At 42.5% G+C, this 20,800-nt stretch overlaps 1 protein-coding gene across 3 annotated transcripts in view; it reads right to left on the reverse strand.

The window, feature by feature from the left end:
* Window positions 1–20,800, reverse strand: part of MTHFS (methenyltetrahydrofolate synthetase) — a 301,335-nt gene that overhangs the window by 58,433 nt on the left and 222,102 nt on the right. The gene's annotated exons all lie outside the window — the stretch shown is intronic.

A 20,800-nucleotide genomic window follows, 5' to 3' on the forward strand; every position in this document is an offset into this window, starting at 1 on the left:
TTTATTTTCACATGTCTACGTGCCCCACCAGACGGTGCGCAGCTGGAGCTTATTCACTGCAGTAAGTACACTGGTTAGCACAACATCAAGCCTTAGGAAGTGTCCAATAAGAGATACTGAAGAAATGAATGAGTGAAAGGCCTTTGGCATTGCCAAATTACTCCACTGGCCAGTGGACTCCAGTATCTGGGCCCTAGATCCTTGATCTTTCCCACATCCTACAGGGGGTGCTCTTTTTGCCATTCCTGCCTTCTTCCTTCCTTGCAGAACATGATTTGTTCTGGAATCTACCCACACTGCTTTGTGCTTCCAGATCCACCTCATGCTCAGCTCCAGAGATGGATCCTGATGAGTCCAAGCTCAACATTTCTCTTTACATGGAAATCCTTTAGAGTGCTCATTGAAATGCATATGCCTGGGCCTCATCCCTAGTGAATGAGACTCACTGGGCCTGGGAATCTGAATTTCATGAGCTCTGCAGGTGATTCTTCTATCTGGGTAACTCTGGCGTGCCTCATCTGAGCTAAGTAATGTGTCAGCCCCTTGGCAGTTTTATTGGTTCAGGACAACAAGACCTAATCAGACTGAAGGGAAGTGTGAACATCCTGTGGTGTAGGGAGAGGTCTCTCAAACTCTGTAGCTGGCTGTGAACAAGGAAGAACATATGTTGTCCTGAAGGCTGCTGCCACCCTCCTGTACCCACCTGGGGAACCAGCCCAAAGATCCAGCCACCCGCTCACCGGGGTTGGTAGAGAGGAGCGACAGAGACAGTGTGTCCTTGATAACAACACTGGGACATTGAATCAACCAACCCTGGAGCCTGCCCTAGGTTAAACTTCTCATTATGTGAGATAATAAATGTCTTTACTGCGTAAGCCACTGTGGGTCAAGTGTTCTGCTCCCTGCTGAAAGCATCCTGATTAATTCAGCTCCTGGCAGGCAGCAGCTATACACATCTGAGCTGCACACCTAAGCAGCTGGAATCCAAATAGTAATAAAAATAGTGAGCACGGACTGAGTTTACTATGCCAGGCACTGTGCCGAATGGTTTGTATCGATTATTTCAATCATTCTTCATAGCTATCCTATCAGGTAGTGAGTTACGGGCTGCCCTCATTTACAGATGAGGAAACTGAGGAAGAGAACATTTAAATAACTCATCCAAAGCCAGTGGCAGAGCCAGAATGTGAATCCAAGGAAGCTGACCCCACAGTTTACCATCTCAAAGCCAAACTGAGACGCTGCGTGTTGAAGCCTGCTAGTGTTCGAACAGCCCCTCCGGTGGGGCTGAATTCTGTCAATAGGATTTTACCATCTGGGGCAATTTGTTCAACTCCACCAACCTAGGTACTAACCCATGCCGAAAGCATCAGCCAGGAGAGAAATGCCAGCTTCCCACTGGAAGAACAACGGCGGGGCTGGGACCCTCAGAGACCTTGAATATGTCCAGTCCTCAGACACCAGAGGGAGGAGGGGCCCAAGGAAGGAGCCACTGATGATCTTTTCTGTTCAGATTCTCCTGCTGTGTGAATTGTACGGCAGTAACCCCAGCTGCAAATCCGGACCCATCTGCCGATTTTAAATTCACCTGAGTGGATGGGCAAGAGCAGGGGATTCAAATGACAACTGAACATGTTCCAGTCACTTTACGGGGCTCATCTCTGTTTCCCTTATTTCTTGAAGTGGAGTAACTTCGCATCGATTTTAAAGAGGACTGCGTCTTTAAAATGGAACAGAAATGAAATACCCCTCTCCATACATACGATACGTACAATACACAGACTATGTCCAAATACATTCCAGTCTCCAGGGCCACAATACAAAGCCAATTCAATCAGCTAATGAAAGACAAAAAAAAATGTCAGCCAGTTTTTGTTCTCTGTTTTTTGTTTTAATCCATGTAGATAACGAGTCTGTAGCTTTTCTTTTTCAGCTGGCTATTCTAGCAGCTAAAAGCATGGTAGCATGTCTATTTATTTTTAAATATATATGTATATACACACAGCCACATCTGTTCCTAATATGTTCATAAATGTTTTACAGTTCTCAAAGTATATGTGATACCTTACTTGATCCCAGAACATTTACGCTGTTAACAAACACTGAATGAGATTCTGCTTTAGCCTGGGCACTGTTGCGCATTGAGACTTTGCTACCCGGAGCGGGCTCCCCAGGCCAGCAGCCTCAGCATCACCTGGGAACTCGGTAGAAACACAGCATCTCAGCCCCACCCCACACCTGCCAACTCAGACTCTGGTGACTCCATTGCACTGCTCTAGAGCAGCGGTCCCCAAACTTTTGGGCACGAGGGACAGGTTTCACGGAAGACAATTTTTCCCCAGATGGAGGGGGTGATGTTTCAGGCGGTAATGCAAGTGATGGGGAGCGATGGGGAGCGGCTGATGGAGCTTCGCTCGCCCGCCACTCACCTCCTGCTGTGCGGCCCAGCTCCTAACAGGCTGCAGACCAGTAGCATGGCCCAGGGATTGGATAAGATGACAAATAAAATATAATCCTTGTCCTCAAGGAGCTCAGAAACTAGAGGAAGAGAGGAACACAAAATCGGGGAATCACGATCCAGCGTGCCAATTGCCATGAGGGAATCAAGCTCAGCGGGTGCTGGGAGCCCAGAGGAGGGTGTGCTGGCCCTGGGAGGTCAGGCAAGGCTCCTGGCAGGAACTGATCTTGAGCTGGCCACAGTGGAGGGGGGGAGACACCCTCCCGAGAAGGTATGGGAGATGGTTCACACAGAAGAGGGGTCCCTGTTGAGAGAGTGAAGCTGTCTGGGATGATCTTCACATCCAAAGCCTTATTGGAAAACACTGGCAATGATATTCTTTAGGCACCAGTGGCCTTTGCATACCACAGATAAAGAGGGGACTTTGTTTGCACCTCTGAATCTGGGAAGCATGGATGGGTAGCTGTGGAAGATGAGGCTGTGTGTTTAGCAACAGAGATGTGATCCCTGTGATAAGCCATAATGTTTTCATTTTCACTTACTAACAATTTAGTTTGCACGTGCTCCTTTGGTAATCCCTCATCCAGCCTTAATAGCATGCAGGGACATCTGAGTCCCCTACATAAGAAGCAAATGAAATAAAAATGCCTCTCTCTCTTTTTTTATTTTTTAATTAATTTTTATTGGAGTATAGTTGCCTTACAATGTTGTGTTAGTTTCTGCTGTACAGCACAGTGAATCAGCTATACATATACATATATCCCCTCTTTTTTGGATTTCCTTCCCATTTAGGTCACCACAGAACACTGAGTACAGTTCCCTGTGTTATATAGCAGGTTCTCGTTAGTTATCTATTTTATACATAGCAGTGTATATATGTCGATCTCAATCTCCCAATCCATCCCACCCCCACTTCCCCATCTGGTATCCATACATCTGTTCTCTACATCTGTGTCTCTATTTCTGCTTTGAAAAATGCCTCTCTCTTGACCCATTGCATGGAAGAGGTCACTGACACCCAATAATGTCATTTCTGGTACCTTCCAGTAAGGCATACATGACTGAAGTCAGACTTTACAGAGTTGATGGACTCAGCCCAAGATTCCACAGGCTCTGTGAGAGTCCTGGTCATCATATGTCACAAGCTGTGATCTGGCAGGGGGAAGAAGAGGCTAACACAGGGAGGGTCTGCCGTATGCCCAGGGCTGTGCTAGGTGCCTTTCTTTCTTTGGTCTTCACAGCAGCCCTGGGGGTGGGTATTACTTCCCCTGGTGACAAATAACAAAGCAGAAGTGAGGGAGACCTCTGTTGGTTCCTATATCAGACTCCAAACTCCTCCATCTCCACTCCTATTTCTCATACAAGGTACTACATCCCCCAAGACTTCTTTTTTCTGTGCCATCCTTCCCCATCTCCATCCCTCTCCTTCCCTGTCTCAACCTCCCATCCCCCCCAGACTCTGTGTCTCAGGCTTTCAATAACAGTACTCATCACTATGGTGCCCATGGGTCCTGCTGACATCCCATTAGTGTCAGCTTCAAAATGCATTTCCATCTGCAGTTCTGCTGCTGATTATTTCCTGCCTTTTAAAAGCATTGATCTTGATCTGCACTTCAGCTCTCTTCTGTCTTGCAACACCCTTTCTGAGAGATCACTGTGGGGCTTTCACCTCTAACATCCTGTATGTTACATTCTAGCAGCTCCTTAGTTTTCAGTTTCCCCCTGAAGGACACATGGGATGGCTCATGGGGCCCTGATACTGGGAGGGTAGTGATGTTGAGACAGGACCAGGGTAGAGATGAAGCAGGCAGGGTGCTGAAACCATGTGGCCTGGGGAAGAAAAGCTAGTGAGAGCCCATACAAAGACCATGCCCAATGTCCAATACCAAGAGCAAAGTTCCAACATAAATGAGACAAACAAGTAGCTTGAATGACAAACAAGTCATTCCAGAATCGTCCTTTTATGCAATGCTGCAGTTTCTACAAGTGGAACTTGAAGGAACCTGCAGCTCTGATCACACGTCGCTTTAAAAGCTCTTTCCTCTGGTACGGAAAGCTGGATGGCCCACCAACAGGGCAACACTACCTTCAGTTTGAAACATATTTTTTCTGTCCAATTCCTCCTTGGGTGGTTTAATCAAAACAACAAAAGCAGAATGCTGCCTTACTTCTTCTAAGCATCCTGGTAATCATTTTCTGAACCTTCTTTGGGTGCATCTATTTTGAATCTTGTGGAATAAAGGGAAACATATTCAGACTTCAGAGCAGGATGAACTATTTTCAGCTACAAACTAAGGAAGAATGATCTTCCCTCTACACACGCATACCCCTGCACCAGTGACTAAACAGCTACTGTCAAGTCAGTGGCAAGAGAGAGAAATAGTTTAGAACAGGGTCACAAACTTTCTGTAAAGGGCAGATAGTAAATAGTTGATACCAGAGAGCACACGGTCTCTCACAACTACTCAATTCCACTGCTGCAAGAAAGCAGCCGTAGACAATATGTAAATGAATGGGTGGAGCTAGTTTACAATATTTGAATTTCATATAATTTTCATATATCATGAAACATTATTCCCTCTTTGTTTTTTTCTTTTTAACCATTTCAAATTGTAAAATCCATTCCTAGCCCATAGGCCAACAAAAGCAGGCAGTGGGCTTCATTTGGCCTTTGGGCCATAGTTTGGCAACCCCTGGCTTAGAAGGTCCCTATGCAAAATGTGATCCTTCTGGTGACTTCCCTAGCGGTCCAGTGGTTAAGACTTCACCTTCCAATGCAGGGAGTGAGGGTTCGATCCCTGCTCGGGGAGCTAAGATCCCACATGCCTCGTGACCAAAAAACCAAAACATAAGACAGAAGCAGTATTGTAACAAATTCAATAAAGACTTTAAAAATGGTCCATATCAAAAATAATCTTTTAAAAAAACAAAAAAACTGTGATCCTGGAATTAAAAATAATTTACTTTCCAGAATATTAGACATTCTCCTATCAGTGGTTCTTAATCTTGTAGGCAAATCAGAATTATCTATGGACCTTTTATTTAAAAAAATACGAGGGCTGGTACTTCCCTGATGGCGCAGTGATTAAGAATCTTCCTGCCGGGGCTTCCCTGGTGGCGCGGTGGTTGAGAGTCTGCCTGCCAATGTAAGGGACACGGGTTCGAGCCCTGGTCTGGGAAGATCCCACATGCCGCGGAGCAACTGGGCCCGTGAGCCACAACTACTGAGCCTGCGCGCCTGGAGCCTGTGCTCCGCAACAAGAGAGGCCGCGATAATGAGAGGCCCGCGCACCGCGATGAAGAGTGGCCCCCGCTTGCCGCAACTAGAGAAAGCCCTCGCGCAGAAACGAAGACCCAACACAGCCATAAATTAATTAATTAATTAATTTAAAAAAATAAAATTAAAAAAAAAAATTATTAAAAAAAAAAAAAGAATCCTCCTGCCAATGCAGGGGACACGGGTTCGAGCCCTGGTCTAGGAAGATCCCACATGCCACGGAGCAACTAGGCCCATGTGCCACAACTACTGAAGCCTGTGCGGCTAGAGCCCGTGCTCCACAAGAGAAGCCACTGCAGTGAGAAGCCTGTACACTGCAACAAAGACCCAACGCAGCCAAAAAAAAAAAAAAAAAATGAGGGCCTAAGCTACCAAATTAGAGTCTCTAATTAGAGGGTTATTCTATGGAGTTACTATATCATAATTTAGTGATATGCCATAAATTATTGAATCCCTTATTGATGGACATTTAGGTTGTTTCCAGCTTTTCACTATGATTGTAAAAAAACTAATGAATGTCACTGTACACATATTATCCAATTGTGTCCTTAGGATAAATTCCTAGATTGTTAATTGGTGAGCCAAAGAGTATAAAAATTTCCAAGTTTCAACTCTGTTCCAGATGGTGCTGTGAGTTTGCACTGTAAGACACAAAACACAATCCTCGGCTCCAAACCGAAGCAATGCTCAATCTTAAACATTGTTGTATTAAAAAAAAAAAAGTGATAAACATCCTGATGGACCAGAAATGGGAGGTTAATACATAGCCCTGGGCAGGGCTAGAGCTGTGGACCTTCTGGGCGCCAAGGCCATTAATAGACAGAAGTAGCCCATATTCAACTTCAGTAGGGGGCCGATGTCAAGCCTGGCTTGTGAAATCAGGAGCTGGAATACAATGAGGCGGGGCTCCCTTACCCATGAGCAAAGGCTCAAAGAAGCTGGTCCAGCTCCCTGGCTGTATTCTACATTAAGCTGTTGCCCAAGGTAGCAGGAGGGATTAGCCATTTACCCAGGCAGGACTTGGGCCAAGCTACCCATCGGCTCCAGAACTAGATCTGAAATGTCCTCGTGAAATAAGAGCTTCAAGCTTCTAACATAAGTCCAGGTTTTGAGCTGCAAAGCTGAGGTCACTATACTTCTAGACATAAAGAAGGTGAGTAAGAGACAAAGAACCGAAAAGGCCAAGAATGGTTCCTCCCCATGAACCACAGACTAAAATTGCAAGACATATGAGGACAACCGATGCCATAAAAGACAGACATTTAACACAACTTAGAGATCATTCAGTCCTGGGAAATTTAAGATAATAAAGCAATTTTGTAAAAAAAAAAGCCTCTAAGAAAAGTATGGTCAATATTATCAAAAAGATAATGGAAGTTATAGTCACCTATTTTAAACTTTGAGGAAAAAAATCAGTTTTGGGATATAAGTTAAAATTTTAAAGAAAAAGAAATGCAAGGCATAATTTACACATTAGCAAAAGTGAGAGAAAGAAAGGGAGAGATGGGGACAAAGAAAACTTTACCAATCCAAGAGAAGGCAGGAAAGGAGAAACAAATAAATAAATCACACTATAGAAAATAGAAAATAAGATAGAAGAAATAAGTATACTGTACAGAAACCAGAGAAAATGTAAACAAATTAAACCCATATATTTAAATTAGAGACTATCAATTGGATTTTTTACTTCAATTATGTACTGGTGAAAACAGACATGTTTAAAATCTAACAGGGTCAAAATTTTTAAAGTAAAATTTCAGGTGGAAGTTATCATTATAAAGAAGGAAAATTGACCAGGAAGAGACTTCCAATGAACATTAAACATGGCAGATTGAACACTCTGTGACTTCAATCCTTTCGATCCCAAAAATGACGATACAGAGAGGAAAGGCTTAAAGCTCAAAACTGGCACAGCATTGCTTTCATTGCATTCTGTTGGCCAAGAAGTTACAGAGTTCAGATTCAAGTGGAAAGGACACAGACCTCACCTCTCGGGATCAAAGAATTTTGGAGCTATGTTTTTAAAACCACCACAATTATGAAGAATAGAAATTAAAGTATCAGCTATCGTCTAACAGCAGCCTGAAAGGGGTGAAAGAAACAAATGGAGGAAAGGAAAATCTACTGACTAAAAATTTCCCAGAATTCAACTATGTAAATTCTTGATATAGATGGCTCTTAAGAGTATCGAACAGAATAGGCAGGAGGGGGAAAATACATGGTTAGACATTGTGGTAAAATTAAAGGACACACACACACAATCCTAGGAGTTTCCGAAGATAAAAAGGAACAAGCATCAGAACAACAGAACAGGAAGAAACAATAGATAGTATTTTCATGCCCCACCCCCCAACTTAAACCTAAAGAGAAGTAGAGGAAAAGAAGACCAGACGTTTACGACATGCTAAAGCATTTGTTGAGTTTGGGGTATAACATAGCTACACATAAGTGTAAGAAAGTAATAGAGAAAAATAGAATCAGGTATGAAAATTAATAATTTAAGGGTAACCTAGAGAAGAATAAAAGGCGAATGTATAACTTTAGAGTCAGCAGAAGAAAATGTTCAATAGAATAAATAAATACATAAATAAATAGAAATAGAAAAGACAGGGGGGCAGAAAAAGTTCTACTACTCTTACATTAATTACAATAAATGCAAATGGAGTAAACTGACCCAAACAAGAAGCTCTCATATTGAATTTAAGAAAGAAAAAGAGAAAGAGGAGCAATAAAACATAACAACATTCAGCAACATATGGTCTCCAACAGACACGTTTTTAACAAAATGATACAAAAAGGAGTGGGGAAAAGATACCAGGCAAAGATGAACTCAGCTGAGAAAGCAAGTTCAGTAGCAGACAAAACAGAATTTAGAGGTAAACATGATAAGAAACAAAGTTTTATATTATACACAGATAAAAGAAAAAATAGATGAAGACGATACATATACCTAACAAGATACCCAAAGAATATGTACAACAATGCAACAACTAATAGGAATATGAGGAGAAATAAATCAACAATTCTTATAGGAGATTGTAACATTTCTCTCTCAGAAACTGATTGCTCAAGAGACTAAAAAATAAGCAAAGATACAGAATATTTGAATAACATGATGAATATACTTAAAATTTTTTTAAAATGTAGAGAAGTTTATTCCCAATAGAAATGTAGCATTCTTTTGAACCCACATAGAATTTGGTAGATGGTGCATTTTAGGCTGTGCAGGAAGCTCCAGTAAATTCAAAGAATTGAGGATGTTCTTTGACCATAATGTAATAAAATTAAGAATAAAGAAGAACAGAAGCTGTATTTTATTTTCTTAAAACCTATATATCTGCAAGTTTAGAAGTATACTATTAAACAAAACAAAATCATAAGGGAAATTGTGAAATACTTATTGCTGAATGACCGAATATTACATGTCAAAATTTGTGAGATATGGATAAAGCAAAAGGGCATTTTTAGTTTTAAGTACTTTTATAAGAAAACAAGAAAAGTTGAAGTAATAGACAAATCATTCAACTCAAGAAGCTAGAAAAAGAAAAAAAAAAGCAGGAAGGAAATAATAAAGATTAATGCAGAGAGAGAACTAGAAAATAGTAGAGACAATTAACTAATTATCCAGTAAAGCTACTGGGTTGAAAGACTTCTGATGAGACTGACCATGAGAGAGAAAGAAAAAGGATGACGTGAACAAAACAAGAATAAAAAGGGGGAAATAATTACACACAACAGCAGAGATTTAAAATATAATGAGAGATAACTTTGAAAACAAACATGAAATGAACACATTTCTGGAAAAAATTTTAAATGGCCAAGTTGACACAGGGGAAATAAGTAGACAAATGAACAGTTAAAGGATTTAAAATGGTAACTGAAGATCTCTCCTGCTCGCAAGATGTGGCTTAAATGTAGATTTCCCCCAATCCCTCTACAAAAACAAAAGAAAAGCCATAGGCAACATCTTAAAACTAGGTGATAACGGGAATTCCCTGGTGGTCCAGTGGTTAGGACTCCACTTTCACTGCCGGGGGCCTGGGTTCAATCCCTGGTTGGGGAATTAAGATCCCGCAAGCCGTGGCAAAGGCCAAAAACAAAAACAACAACAAACTAGCTGATAACATATTCCCAAGAACTTCAGAATGTGGGCAGCTGGGGGTAAGCCAACAACATCAAGAGTCTCACAGCTGTGTGGGAGCAACCCAGGGGCACATGAATGGACTAAGAAATAAGAAATCCAGAAATTACCTACCAATACCTCCAAAAGGACGGAACCCTCAGATGAGGACCCTGCTAGCCAATATGAGAACACTAGTCAAAACGGGAGTAGCCTCCCAGGTTCTAGGGTATGGGTGAGTTGTCCAAAGATTAGGACAGAATTTCTGGAGGGATGGGGTAGTCAGAAATCTCAAGGGAAAGAGAGAGCCCTGCGCCAGGGAGAAACAGCTAGGAATGGAACACAAATTGATCAGGGCAGGCATGCATGGGCTGAAGGAGAAAGGGGGTTTGGATGTTACCGGGAAAGAGAATCTAGGAAGACAGATCTCAGGAAGGAGAATTCAATATTAGGAACCCACTAACACAATTCATCATATTAATAGAACAAATTTTAAAAAGTCATCTCTATAGATTCTGAAAAGAAAATTTAATACCCATCTTAAAAACACTCAATAAAATAAAAACTGAGGGATGTTTCCTGAAAATGATGCACAGACCTCAGCGTAAAACTGCCATCTGACTTAAAGAGAAATCACTAGCAAGGATTCTTAATCATATTTGTTAATCTATGCATTAGATGGGTAGAATAATTACAACTTCATTTTCACTAACCTCCAACAGAAATTTAGCTTTTCCTTCAATTATGAATGCAGGTAATAAACCACCGTGGTATTAGAATTACCTATGACTTTGTCACTAATAGAAATCACAGATATTTTCATATCATACTACAGTTGTTGCAGGTTTCTCAAAATAGTATTTATGCCTCTCATTGCTTTGAAATCATGGTATTTATTAGACCTGCCACTGTATCTAGTATTTAGTGCAGTAGTAATATTTCAATAACTACTTTAATAGTTTCCTTTGCAGTCCTATGTATTTTATTTTATGCATTTAAACTCTTGATTCAGAGAAGGGGGTCCATAAACTTCACTTGACTGCCAGAGGGGTCCAGTGCACAAAAAAAAAAAAAGGGTTATGAAACTCCTGCCTTCAGGGGAGAAAAGGAGGGTGGGATGAATTGGGAGATTGAGATTGACATATATATACTATTGATGCTATGTATAAAATAGATAACTAATGAGAACCTGCTGTATAGCACAGGGAACTCTACTCAGTGCTCTGTGGTGACCTAATTGGGAAGGACATCCAAAAAAAAGGGGATAAATGTATATGTAGAGCTGATTCACTTTGCTGTACAGTAGAAAGTAACACAACACAATTGTAAAGCAACTATACTCCGATAAAAATTAATTATTAAAAAAAAAAGAAACTCCTGCATTTGTCACTTTCCTAATAAAATTAGGAACAAAAGATGGATGCCCATCATCTCCAGTGGTGCAAAGGATCCTCAGGCCAGAAGTCTAGCAAATTTGCAAATGATAATCGAGCCTTTACACACATACACATGCAGTCAATTTTTATTTCTTGCTAAGTGAAAAGCTAGGGCAGGAAGATGAAGAATGGGAATGGGAAAATTAATCCCAAGCAGGATGCAATCCTGCCGCCAACATTTGCAAATTTCTAACCCTCTCAACTGAGGGTACAGCTTTAGCCTGCCTGGGTTCCCAAGAGAATCCAGGCCAGACCTAGCAGGAGGCAGCAGGTCAGCTCCAGCAGCAGGGGGCACTTGGAAACAAGGGTCCTGTCTCCGTCCAGTGCCCAGTGTGTCTCGGGGGGTAGCTGTGGGCCCACCGGAGAGGTGCCAACATTATTCCTCTTTTACTGCTCCTTCTGGCTCTTTGGGCCCCCCTCGACTCCTGCGCACGCTCTGGTTCCCTTGCAGATACTACAGCCCTATGCTGAACCTCTGTCCATTCGTCTGGAGCCCCGACTCCTTATCTGGCTTTAACAAACCTTCTCCCCCAATAAATGGGAAGAGAAGGGGTCAGGGTCTGTCCTGGGCTCCCAGGGTCTCACTGGAACCAACGAGGCCATGATGTTGTCATCGACCTGATAATGAAGACTGCCGTTACTTAGTGAAGTGTTGCAAACCCAAAGTTTGCAGAGGTTCCAGCAGCTATATACAATATATTAGGGAGTTATGAGGTCGGGAGCTGAGATGAAACAAGTATCTTCACCTAAAGACATTTAAAAATTTTTTTAAATTTTATATTGGAGTATAGTTGATTTACAGTGTTGTATTAGTTTCAGGCGTACAGCAAAGTGATTCAGTTATAAATTACACATATCCATTCTTTTTCAGATACTTTTCCCATATAGGTTATTACAGACTACTGAGTAGAGTTCCCTGTGCTATATGGTAGGTGCTTGTTGATTATCTATCATATATATAGTAGTGCACAGCCATAAAAAAGAATGAAATACTTCCATTTGCAGCAACACGGAGGGACCTAGAGATTACCATACTAAGTGAAGTAAGTCAGACAAAGACAAATATCACATGATATCACTTATATGTGGAATCTAAAAAAATGATATGAATGAAGTTATTTACAAAACAGAAACAGACTCACAGACGTAGAAAACAGCCTTATGGTTACCACAGGGGAAAGGTGGAGGGGAGGGATAAATTAGGAGTTCACCTAAAGACATTTAAATAATGTATAAAAATACAGGCGCTCCACCAAGTAAGCCAAACAAAGCAAGTCTGCAGGCTTTATTCAGCCCCAGGGGCCATCAGTTTGCAAACCTCCAGCAATATGTGCGGCCTTTACAAATGTCTCAGTCCTGAGCGGAGAAGCTATGCCCGAAACTAAACCTATATACACGATAGTCTCTGTACCCCATAATCTGGACTATTTGTTCCCTGCAAGCCCTGCCATATCAGATTCCTTGTTTCTTATACTCACCAGCTCAGCTGCTGAGCAGCCAGCACGCCTGGGGTCTGGCTAATGACCCAGGTCAGCACACCCTCCTGTGAGTTCTCAGATCCTCTCTTCCTAAAAACATGCACAAAATTGCTGCTATAACCGAAGAGAATATTTGGCCAAAGAAGGTGGCATTCAGAATCTAAATATAGTTATCAGTCATGTGCAATTTCTGCATTGAAAGGAGAATATATAAACTGGAAATTTCTAAACTCTTGGAGTAGAATATGATTGTGGGCTTCATTCATGAACCAATTCTTTTACATAATTCATGCTTATTTAAAAATATCCTTGTCATTTGACAGCCTACAGAAAGGTAGGTTGAGTAGAAAATTAGCATTAGCACTGCCTGCAAATTGCAGGTTTTAATAGCTCTAGTCACAGTCAAAGAAATAACTGGAGAAGACAAAATTAAGGAACTGGAGCAATCCTAAAAGCCCAACAGAAAAAAAAAAAAAAAAAAAAAGCCCAACAGAAAGGGAGAAATGGGAGTCCTTACCATTGACACAGCAGCCCGCCGTTTGCAAAGGGCTTTCACGTTTATTATCCACTGTGATCCTCACAGGCTATGTGTGGAGGGCTTATTATCCCAGATCCACAGGTGAGGAAACAAGGTCCACCGTGGTGCTCTCAGCACCCCAACTAGTAAGTTCCAGAGCCAGGATTTGAAGAGGGAGGTGCTGGCTCTACCTTCCATGTTGCTCCGCTACATGGGTCAGCAAAACTTTTCTATAAAAGACCAGACAGTGGAATTCCCTGACAGTGGTTGAGACTCTGCTCTTCCGCTGCAGGGGGTATGGGTTGGATCCCCGGTCAGGGAACTAAGACCCTGCAAGCCGCCTGGCGCTGCCAAAAAAAAAAAAAAAAAAAAGACCAGACAGTAAATATTTTAGGTTTTGAGGTCATGGGTCTTCGTTACATCCAGTCAACATTACATTTGTTACATCTGCCAAAGCCGCCAAAGACACTATGTAAACAAATGGGCATGTCTGTTTTTCGATTAAACTTTATTTACAAAAACAGGCAGAGGGCTGGATTTGGCCCCAACCGTAGTTTGCTGACTCCTGCTCTACCACCTTCAAGTGGCCACTCTTCCCTTGTCGTCTTCTGAGTCACCTCACAGTTGAACTGGTATAGAAGAAGGAACGGTGCCGAAAGAACAGGAAGTAGAGAGGCAAGTGCTGCGATAGGAGAGTCCCAGGAAACGACATTATTTAAAAGAGAGTTTGGTAAGAGTCCTGGGTGTTTGAATGTCGGGGAGGAGGTAGGATAGACATCCCTCTAGCTTTCTCATGAACAAAAGGGCACTGCCAGCTACCAAAATGATTGTGTTTCCTAGAAAGGAAATAGGAAGGAGTTTTGAACGTACAAATCTGATTACCAGTTTGCTTAACAAGTGTTTTGTGATCAAAGTAGGACTAGAAAGAAACTATGAACCCCATATCATATTTGGTTTCATGTCATTTGGCACTCACATCCACGGAAGCCCGGGAGGCTCATCCATGTCCCAGTACATTCTTCCATGCCTGCCTGTGTCATGCACGTCTACCTTCCTCCCTCCCTCATTGCAGGGATGTCTTTCTCCTCCCCATAGGAAGACAGGCCACACCGAACATGCTACCTCTTTCACAGTAATATGGACTACCTCCTTCTACCCAAGGACCACAGAAGAGCCATTTACAAACATTATTAACTTTGCATAAGCAAATCTCCTTTGGGCAGATACAGATTCCTTACTTGTCAATGGTAGAACCAGAAAGTAAATGTGTCCCTTCCTTGTCATCTATAAGAGAGAAACCGGAAAGTCAAGCTGCAAGGAAGCAGGGACTGGAGTATTAAGGAGGAGCCATGAACACCCAAGAGATAGAGAAGCAGTCCCGAGAAGGTGCAAACCCTGGAGTCGCTATAGAGTGAGGGGTTGGAGAGTCTTGAGGTGTGAGTCTGTGAGTGGCAAAAGGACATCTGCAGCCCAAAAAAGAGTCTGAAAGGAGTTCAGCTAGAGGCTCTAGCCCTCATCTGGGGGTGTGGGGTGAAGTGGGGAAAGCCATCGGGTACCCCCAATCTGGCTCTCCTCTCACTGCCATGATGGGGAAAGCAGTCCTCTTCCAGGCTTGCCACTAGGAGCCTGGATAACCTTTAGGCTGGTGTGCAAAACAGCCCACAGGCACTTGGCCAATCTCTTTATCCTGATGAGGGGAACCAAGTACAGACCCCTGACTCCATGATGGCCATTGAGGAGATAATTACAATGGACTGTGATCAAAGTGGGCAGAGGGGGCCAAAAGGAGACATCTAACCCAAGGAGGGTCAGGAAACATTCCCTGGAACGGTGACCAGGGAGTGAGTCAACAGGGAGCATGACTCATGACTTAACTTGCTTCTTTATGTCAGAGTCACAAATTGGCTGCATCTGATCCAAAAACTTTTTTTCTCATCTACTGTTTTGTTTTAAAATTCACTGCCAAAAATATAAAATTTCACATAGAAATCTGGACTCCTGATTTCTTTTTAAAGAAATGGAAAGAGCTACGATTCTAAGCCACATTTTTGCATGGTACCAATCCATTGGATCTGAGTAGCTAATGTACCCTTTCAAGAGGGTGTATATTCCAGAACAAGTAATTCTAAAATTTGTATGGAAACACAAAAGACCCCAAATAACCAAAACAATCTTGAGAAAAAGAACAAACCTGAAGGCATCACATTCCCTGATTTCAAGCTATGCTACAAAGCTACAATAATCAAAACAGTATGGTACTGGCCCTAAATAGACACATAGATCAATGGAACAGAATAGAGAACCCAGAAATAATTGCCCACACTCATATGGGCAATTAATCTACAATAAAAGAGGCAAGAATATACAATGAAGAAAAGACAGCCTCTTCAATAAATGGTGTTGGGAAAACTGGACAGCTACATGCACAAGAATCATACTGGACCACTTTCTTACATCATGCACAAAAATAAATTCAAAATGGATTAAAGACTTAAATGTAAGACCTGAAACCATAAAGTTTCTAGAAGAAAACATAGGCAGTACACTTTTTGACATCAATCTTAGTAATATTTTTTGAATATGTCTCCTCAGGCAAGGGAAACAAAAGCAAAAATAAACAAATGGGACTACATCAAACTAAAAGCCTTTTGCACAGTGAAGAAAACTATCAACAAAATGAAAAGGCTGCCTACAAAATGGGAGAAAATATTTACAAATAATATATCTGATAAGGAATTAATATCCCAAATATACAAAGAACCCATACAGCTTAGCATCGAAAAAGCAAACGACCTGTTTAAAAAATGGGCAAAGGATCTGAATAGACATTTTTTTCAAAGAAGACATACAGATGCACAACAGGTGCATTAAAAGATGCTCAGCATCACTGATCATCAGGGAAATGCAAATTAAAACCATAATGAGATATCACCTCACACCTGTCAGAATGGCTGTCATAAAAAAGACAACAAACAACTGTAAGCAAGGATGTGGAGAAAAGGAACCCTTGTACACTGCTGGTGGGAATGTAAATTGGTGCAGCCACCAATGGAAAATAGTATGGAGACTCCTCAAAAAATTAGAATAGGACTACCATAGGATCCAGCAATTCTACTCCTAGGTATTTATCTGAAGAAAATGAAAGCATTAATTAGAAGAGATATACGCATTGCAGTATTATTTACAATAGCCAAGATATTGAAGCAACCTAAGTGCCCATCAATAGATGCATGAATAGAGAAGGAGTGGTGGGTCCCTGCCTTGCATACAATGGAAGTCACTCTTAGTAGCCTGTACAACAGATATTCTTCCCATCTTCCTGACTCAGACCCAGAACCCCAATTTTGTTTGGAACAGCAGTTTCCCAGACCTGGTGATTAATGGTGATTTGACCTAATCCCAGCATTTCACTCTTGTTCCATTTGCCAAACACATGACTTCCCAGCATCCTTAAAGGGTAGAAGTTGACATGTCTCCTAGCTCTGGACAATGCAACTTCAGGGGAATCTGTTAGAAGCACTTAAGAAAGATTTGGCTCTCCTGATTAACCGAGTAGATGCAGATGGTACTATTCCTCCATGCACCTTCCCACCTTGAACGTAGCTGTGATGCCTGGGGCTACAGAAGCCATCTGGTAGCCATATGGGGACCAGCTAGCACATTAAAGACAGCTGAGCAACCAGACAGCAAGAACAGAAGAGAGGTAGACCCTCACAGCATCATGGAGCCCCTACACCATCCTCGGACGGCCTCTCTTTGGACTCCTTGTAATGTGAGAGAATTAAAACCTTTATTACTTATGGTACTATTAGTGCTTCTGTTGTTTGTTCCTGAAAGAATTCCTCCTCCTTCCTACCTTTTCTCTGGATTTCCAAATTCATTTTGTTATACTGAAGATAATTTATGTATTTCACCTAGAATAATGTCTGGCTCACAGTAGGCACTCTGTAAGTCACTGCTATTCCTGCTTCTGCAATTCCTTGTCTTTAAGACTCAGATCCTAATTCTCTTCCACCTCCACGATTTCAATTGTCTGGGTGAATGCTTTAATAATGAATCACATAAGGTTGCCTAAAATGCATATTGAAATATCACTTTTTTCTGGATATCTTTTCTCCTTTGCTATATTATGAACTCTTGAGAGGGTGAAATCTATCATAATTTTCCCCCACAATATTGTATTTGGTCAGATCTAAGATGTAATTCATTTTTAAACACACCATTATTTTATGAACTACAAAGAAAGAAAAAACTGTGTCAATTTAATAACGCCATGTTGTAAAATATCAGACATAACCTAATTTCAGATATGTTGAAATATGGGAGGAAAAGGTGCCTTTCAGAATTGAGAGACTGAATGTACAAAGAGGCAATGGCCAGACCCTATACCAAAACAGCTCTGACTCACAACCTGTAGCAACCAGTCCAGAAAAGTACACCGCGACCTCTGTAATAACAGCCCCAGACGCTCAAGACTTGAGCAATAACTGACAGCTTCTTTCATTTTTGCCTCCACTTCCAACTTAGTACCAACTGGGGAAGGCCCAATATGAACCCCTAACTGATCACAGAGGATGCCACACTTCTAGTTAGCCCATCTCCTGCATCCCCACGCCAACAGCCTCCCCTCAGGGCACACCTGAAGCCTTCCCTTTTGCCCACTCTAAAGATATCCACTCCTCTGCCTGCCTTTGAGTCTCTTGCCAAACGCAAGGGATGAGGCTGATTCCCCTACAGCGGCAAGTTCAGAAAAAAATAGCCTTTGCTTGGTTCCATTCAGGCTGTCTGTGTTTATTTCCACAGAATCAATGACTTTCCATAGTAGTAGTTTTCATGGCAGTGTTCATTTGCTCAGCAAGCATTTATCTTCTGGGTAATAGGAACAGTGAAGCCGAATCTGGCCTCTGTACCCCGACACCAAATTAAGTCTCAGAGACAGAGTTTTGGGTGAAGTAGAAAAGAATAGCTTTATTGCTTCGCCAGGCAAAGGGGGCCACAGCGGGCTAATGCCCTCAAAACTGTGTGTCCCAACTTGGAGAGGGTAGTGAGAAATTTATAGTAATGGTTCAAAGAGGGTGTGATCAGCTCATGGACCTTCTTCTGATTGGTTGGTGGTGAGGTAACCGGGTGTCAGCATCATCAACCTTCTGGTTCCAACCAGTCTGGGGTCTACATGCTTGTGGGCAGCACACCGTCATTAACGGCTAACTTCTCCCACCTGGTGGGGGCTTCAGCATCCGCAAAACAGCTCGGAGATACTGTTGTGTGTATCCCTTGGAGGGGCACCAGGACCCTGCCCCAAGGCTGCACTATTGTTCCTCTTGACTGTTTGTTTCTCCCTGGTCTCATATCCCCTCCCTTCCCTAATTAACAAGTGCTTGAATCTGCCCGTTGGAACCCAGGGAAGGTCATGGAGGCTGAATGAAGCCTATTTTCTGTAATCAAGAAATGGGGGACACAGAAAGGCTTTTGTGCCCAGGAGCCCCACAGGGCCCTGCTCGGTATCAACAGTACAGGATTTCGGGTTGGGGGATATTTACAGGGAGGGGCTGGACCAGGGAACCACTGATTGTAATAGTTTAGCTGCGAGGCCACTCAAGCCTGAACCGAGGGTATAGCTGTGAAGAGACAAAGGAACATGGGATTGGGTACAGTCTAAAGAAAAGAGATGACAAATTTGAGGTGGAATCAAAGCAGAAGGAGACAGACCTACTAGAGAATGGACTTGAGGACACGGGGCGGGGGAAGGGTAAGCTGGGACGAAGTGAGAGAGTGGCATGGACATACATACACTACCAAACGTAAAATAGATAGCTAGTGGGAAGCAGCCGCATAGCACAGGGAGATCAGCTCGGTGCTTTGTGACCACCTAGAGGGGTGGGATAGGGAGGGTGGGAGGGAGACGCAAGAGGGAGGGGATATGGGAACATATGTATACATATAACTGATTCACTTTGTTATACAGCAGAAACTAACACACCATTGTAAAGCAATTATACTTCAATAAAGATGTTAAAAAAAAAAAAAAGCAGAAGGAGAGGCCACTCAGGCTGAGGACGGGGAGAAATCCCAGGGGACCCCGAGACGTGAAGCCCCGTTAGGCCAGAGGCTCCGAGGACACCACGGTAACTCCAAGAGGTCAGGACAGGGAGCAGGTTCTGCAGAGGAGAGCTGACCCACAGATGCTGAAGGAACACTCTCGCCACCATGAGGAGGGGAGCAGGTGAGCGGAACTTGTAGTGTGCAACCCGGTGTGTCACGTGTGTGTTCTTTGAAGGGAAAAAGATGCGACACAGGGCCACCGATGGATACGGCTGAATGTGACTCTCCCTGGAAGGTATCATGGCTACTAGACTGCATTTGGTTAACCTATGTTCCATGGATGTCGCTAATGAGGTATCACTGAATTAACTGGAACCACGAAATAAAAGTTAGTCATTTGTCAGGCCTTTCTCCCTAAAAGAACTCTCTTTTGGAATTATTGATGCCTTGGAAATGATGGGGTGTGCCCCTGGGTGTGAAGCTCTGCGTAACAAGTCAGCAGAAGACTGGAGAATTCATTCATTGAGTCTGTGCCATTGAATTCACCCCTTTAAAAGCCTCAGGGGGCTGAGGATCATTAAACAACATTAATTAAAATACTAAAGACCAGAAAAGGGCAACTGGCAGGAGGGACAATGGAACGACATCAAAGAGATGGAAAATAACAAAAATAGCAGCCATCACTATGCATTAACGCCCAGGAGGCTGACAGCTCAGCTGGAGCGCCTGCAGAGGAAAGCTTCATGGACACCAGCACTTGAGCACGAGAGGAAACGTGGTGGCAGGCAGGAAGGGACCCAGGGGTGCACAAAAGGGGTTCCTTTCACTTTCCACAGACATCCAAGAGGTTCAGGCCTGCGCAGATCATAATTAAACACCGTCCTATGATTACCTTAGAAGTTCCTATGAATACAGAACGTACCACTGCCTTTGTGGTTTAATATGCGGATGCATAGTCTCAGCGTTTTAGGTTTTATTTCAAAAGAAGGAATTCTAGCATTTTGCTAAATTACAGAATGATTCTCTGACACGAATTTCTCTAGCGCAACCTCTATTAGATGTAAAAATAAAGCACTTGAAGCCACCACGAGTAGTGGTGTGTTTCCAGTTCAAGGTGGGGAGGTATCGGTACACTGAGGATGGATGACCCCCAGGTGCAGGTGTGAGGACCACGTCAGACCAAAAGGGTACTGACCTCAGGCAGCCTGGCTCTGAGTTCCTCTCCCCAGAGAGAACAAATGTCATCAACTTCTTGTACATCCTTTCAGAGATAATCTATGCACAGATCAACAAATATATGCAAAAATACATTATTTTTTACAGAAAAACTAATATATATAATACCTATATATTTTTTTTCTTTTAGAAATATAAATGGAAGGGTCAAGCTGTTCACAGAGACAGAGACCAGGTGAGAAGGAGTAGTTTTCAGTGCTGAAGAAATGAAGCCATTCTTGGCATGTTAGATTTTG

This window comes from Balaenoptera acutorostrata, chromosome 3 (assembly GCF_949987535.1).
Source record: "Balaenoptera acutorostrata chromosome 3, mBalAcu1.1, whole genome shotgun sequence".
Lineage (NCBI taxonomy): Eukaryota > Metazoa > Chordata > Mammalia > Artiodactyla > Balaenopteridae > Balaenoptera > Balaenoptera acutorostrata.